Genomic DNA, 5,304 nt, shown 5'->3' with positions numbered 1-5,304 from the left:
GAAGCATATAAATCGAATCATAACTATATGAAACTCGAATTTAAGCCATATTAAACTGGTAATATTGTGATTTTATGCCTGGTTTTCCATACGTTAGTTTAAATAGAAAAAATTTTCGAATATATATACATATATGAAGAATCTATATTCTAATACTAACATGTTATGGAATATAACCTTGGCATATTGGCACTAAAATATATAATAAAGACATTTCAAATCAAACTGAAATGTATTGAAATGAATTTTTCCCATACATTTTTGACAATGTGAGGTGTGCATGGCAAAAAACACTCACGGTGAAGGCATGTGATATAATATGAAAATATCAAAAGTTAACTAACCAATGATATTGAAACATATAAATCGAATCATAACTATATGAAACTCGAATTTGAGCCATATTAAACTGGTAATATTGTGATTTTATGCCTGGTTTTCCATACGTTAGTTTAAATAAAGAGTTATGGAATATAACCTTGGCATATTGCCATTAAAATATATAATAAAGACATTTCAAATCAAACTGAAATGTATTGAAATGAATTTTTCCCATACATTTTTGACAATGTGAGGTGTGCATGGCAAAAAACACTCACGGTGAAGGCATGTGATATAATATGAAAATATCAAAAGTTAACTAACCAATGATATTGAAGCATATAAATCGAATCATAACTATATGAAACTCGAATTTGAGCCATATTAAACTGGTAATATTATGATTTTATTCCTGGTTTTCCATACGTTAGTTTAAATAGAAAAAATTTTCGAATATATATACATATATGAAGAATCTATATTCTATACTAACATGTTATGGCATATTGGTGTTATTGTATTTTATTCCTGGTTTTCTATAGTTAGTTTAAATAGAAATAAATTTTTGAATTCAAAATTTTATATTCTATACTAGCATTACATAGAAATTATCCTCAACTGTTTGTTTCTTGTATAAATACAGGAAATTAAACAGATGATGAAGAGAAAAAAATAAGAAAAACAAAAATTTATAAGAAAAATTAAATTTTAAACAAAGGAAAAGAGGAGAAAATTTTTTCAATCATATATATTTATGATTAAAAAATAGAATTATGAAATTATTAATTTCAATTCAAAGAGAAAAATTATGTAATATATGAAATTATTACATTAAAAATGCATTTGAAAAAAAAAGTAAAATGTTATTAAGAATGATAAATTATTTGAAAATTGGCAAATATTAAGAAGAAATATCGTTCTTATATTTTTATATAAAATATATAATATAGAGAACGAAAATTCTTTTTCATAAAAAACGGTTTTTGAATTTTGATAAGAAAAGCTAAAGGGGGGTCGCCCCTTTACTTTTTATATACACCGTAATTTATGAAATTTTCAAATATGAAAAACAAAGAAAAATATATAAATAAAAATATTATTCTGGTTGATCCTGCCAGTAGTTATATGCTTGTCTCAAAGATTAAGCCATGCATGTCTAAGTACAAACAAATTAAAAGTGAAACCGCAAAAGGCTCATTATATCAGTTATGGTTCCATAGATCGTTAACAGTTACTTGGATAACTGTGGTAATTCTAGAGCTAATACATGCAATATAAACACGGACCTTATGGAACGTGTGCTTTTATTAGACTAAAACCAAGCGATCATTTGATCGTTAAATTGGTTGAACTCTAGATAACTTGCAGATCGTATGGTCCCGTACCGACGACAGATCTTTCAAATGTCTGCCCTATCAACTTTTGATGGTAGTATCTAGGACTACCATGGTTGCAACGGGTAACGGGGAATCAGGGTTCGATTCCGGAGAGGGAGCCTGAGAAACGGCTACCACATCTAAGGAAGGCAGCAGGCGCGTAAATTACCCACTCCCAGTTCGGGGAGGTAGTGACGAAAAATAACAATACAGGACTCATATCCGAGGCCCTGTAATTGGAATGAGTACACTTTAAATCCTTTAACAAGGACCTATTGGAGGGCAAGTCTGGTGCCAGCAGCCGCGGTAATTCCAGCTCCAATAGCGTATATTAAAGTTGTTGCGGTTAAAACGTTCGTAGTTGAATTTGTGCTTCATACGGGTAGTACAACTATATATTGTGGTATGTACATTACCTTATGTATGTAAGCGTATTACCGGTGGAGTTCTTATATATAATTAATACAATGTATTTTTTATATATTCCTCCTATTTAAACCTACTTCAGTGCTCTTCATCGAGTGTTGTTGTGGGCCGGTACAATTACTTTGAACAAATTAGAGTGCTTAAAGCAGGCTCCAAATGCCTGAATATTTTGTGCATGGAATAATGAAATAAGACCTCTGTTCTACTTTCATTGGTTTTTAGATCAAGAGGTAATGATTAATAGAAGCAGTTTGGGGGCATTAGTATTACGACGCGAGAGGTGAAATTCTTGGACCGTCGTAAGACTAACTTAAGCGAAAGCATTTGCCAAAGATGTTTTCATTAATCAAGAACGAAAGTTAGAGGTTCGAAGGCGATCAGATACCGCCCTAGTTCTAACCATAAACGATGCCAGCTAGCAATTGGGTGTAGCTACTACTATGGCTCTCTCAGTCGCTTCCCGGGAAACCAAAGCTTTTGGGCTCCGGGGGAAGTATGGTTGCAAAGCTGAAACTTAAAGGAATTGACGGAAGGGCACCACCAGGAGTGGAGCCTGCGGCTTAATTTGACTCAACACGGGAAAACTTACCAGGTCCGAACATAAGCGTGTAAGACAGATTGATAGCTCTTTCTCGAATCTATGGGTGGTGGTGCATGGCCGTTCTTAGTTCGTGGAGTGATTTGTCTGGTTAATTCCGATAACGAACGAGACTCAAATATATTAAATAGATGCTTTCAGGATTATGATGTTGAAACTTATATAGCCTTCTTTCATGCGTACATCTTGAATGTACAAGTGTTTGAATGTGTTTATATAAGTGGAGTCGTACCTGTTGGTTTGTCCCATTATAAGGACACTAGCTTCTTAAATGGACAAATTGCGTCTAGCAGTAACGAGATTGAGCAATAACAGGTCTGTGATGCCCTTAGATGTCCTGGGCTGCACGCGCGCTACAATGAAAGTATCAACGTGTATTTCCTAGACCGAGAGGTCCGGGTAAACCGCTGAACCACTTTCATGCTTGGGATTGTGAACTGAAACTGTTCACATGAACTTGGAATTCCCAGTAAGTGCGAGTTATTAACTCGCATTGATTAAGTCCCTGCCCTTTGTACACACCGCCCGTCGCTACTACCGATTGAATTATTTAGTGAGGTCTCCGGACGTGATCACTGTGACGCCTCGTGTGTCACGGTTGTTTCGCAAAAGTTGACCGAACTTGATTATTTAGAGGAAGTAAAAGTCGTAACAAGGTTTCCGTAGGTGAACCTGCGGAAGGATCATTATTGTGTTCCATATCCGTAAGAAAAACAAACAAACAAACAAACAAACAAACAGACAAGCAAACAAACGAACAAAAAGAAAAAAAAAAAAAAAAAAAAAGAAAAAAAAAAAAAAATTTATATAATTATTTTGAATCCATAATTCTTTTTATTCTTTTTCATTCAATTTGTGATCCATCAATTATATCATATTAAATATAATATATGATGGTACATTTTGTAATGTTTTTTCTTATTTTTTTCTTTTAAAAACCTTTAAACATGAAAATAAAAAGTTGTACTTATTATTCATTTGATTGAATGATAAGTTAATTTGTTCACAATAACAAAAGTGGTATATATTTATTATATTATTATATATATACATAAAATGATTAAAAAAATACAAAATAATTGAATCATAATAAATACCACCACTGTATTATTGTTGAACTAAGACATTCGCAACTTAATAAAAATGTTTAGAGTTAAATATATTTGATATATATTATTGAAAGAAAATCAATTTATATATTATTAATATTATTTAATTTTACTCTTTCAATTAATATATGCAAAAAAAAATTGACATTTGTTATAAATAAAAATAAATAAAAAAATACTCTAAGCGGTGGATCACTTGGCTCATGGGTCGATGAAGAACGCAGCAAACTGTGCGTCATCGTGTGAACTGCAGGACACATGAACATCGACATTTTGAACGCATATCGCAGTCCATGCTGTTATGTACATTAAATTCAATTTTAAAGTACTGCTTGGACTACATATGGTTGAGGGTTGTAAGACTATGCTAAATAAGTTGCTTATTCTTTTATAAAAATAATTGAATTTAAGCAAATGTGTATATTATTGGATTTTAAATAATTCATAATATTAATAGCAAAAAAAATAAAGATATATAATGAATTTTATTTATTATATATTCTTTAAAAAAAAAATCCTCTCAAATAAAATGAAATGATGAAAATATTGAATCTAAGTATTCTTTACAAAAAATTTTCATATTATTTATATATATATATATAAAATAATAATTTATATATGTAATTAAAAGGAGGAATGTCTAGCATAAAAATTAAATTTTTTATTCTAGGATTGCCTCATTTTACATTATTATTATTTTTATATATTTACAATATATAAAAGGAGAAAAGAAAAATAGAGATGAAAAGATGATATAATTTTTTTATTAAATTGTGAGAAGATAAAAAAAGAATATTAAAACAACCTCAACTCATATGGGATTACCCCCTGAATTTAAGCATATTAATGAGGGGAGGAAAAGAAACTAACAAGGATTTTCTTAGTAGCGGCGAGCGAAAAGAAAATAGTTCAGCACTAAGTCACTTTGTCTATATGTCAAATGTGAGATGCAGTGTATGGAATATCTTAATATCTAGTATGAGAAATTAACGATTTAAGTCCTTCTTAAATGAGGCCATTTACCCATAGAGGGTGCCAGGCCCGTATAACGTTAATGATTACTAGAAAGATATTTCCAAAGAGTCGTGTTGCTTGATAGTGCAGCACTAAGTGGGTGGTAAACTCCATCTAAAACTAAATATAACCATGAGACCGATAGTAAACAAGTACCGTGAGGGAAAGTTGAAAAGAACTCTGAATAGAGAGTTAAATAGTACGTGAAACTGCTTAGAGGTTAAGCCCGATGAACCTGAATATCCATTATGAAAAATTCATCATTAAATAATTAAAAAAATAATGTGCATTTTTTTCATATAAGGACATTGTAATCTATTAACATAATAAAGTATTTATCAAAAGATCATTGGTGATATTAAGTTTATTTAAATTAATTTGCTTTTTAAGCATATTAACATAAAATAAATACTAATGATTTGATAAAGTGTTGATAGATTTTATTATATATAATGCTAAA

General features: G+C 30.7%; 2 non-coding genes and 1 pseudogene across 2 annotated transcripts in view; all 3 read left to right on the top strand.

The window, feature by feature from the left end:
* Window positions 1–1,419: 1,419 nt before the first annotated feature.
* LOC129251557 (small subunit ribosomal RNA) lies at window positions 1,420–3,410 on the top strand. The gene has a single exon (XR_008582999.1). It is a non-coding gene; the product is annotated as a small subunit ribosomal RNA (ribosomal RNA).
* Window positions 3,411–4,006: 596 nt separating this feature from the next.
* Window positions 4,007–4,187, top strand: LOC129251562 (5.8S ribosomal RNA; annotated as a pseudogene).
* Window positions 4,188–4,631: 444 nt separating this feature from the next.
* Window positions 4,632–5,304, top strand: part of LOC129251559 (large subunit ribosomal RNA) — a 3,986-nt gene continuing 3,313 nt past the window's right edge. The window contains exon 1 of the ribosomal RNA XR_008583001.1: window positions 4,632–5,304. This exon is cut by the window's right edge and continues 3,313 nt beyond it. This is a non-coding gene — a ribosomal RNA (large subunit ribosomal RNA).

This window comes from Anastrepha obliqua, unplaced genomic scaffold (assembly GCF_027943255.1).
Source record: "Anastrepha obliqua isolate idAnaObli1 unplaced genomic scaffold, idAnaObli1_1.0 ptg000028l, whole genome shotgun sequence".
Classification (NCBI taxonomy): domain Eukaryota; kingdom Metazoa; phylum Arthropoda; class Insecta; order Diptera; family Tephritidae; genus Anastrepha; species Anastrepha obliqua.
This window is presented reverse-complemented; position numbering and strand designations above follow the sequence as displayed.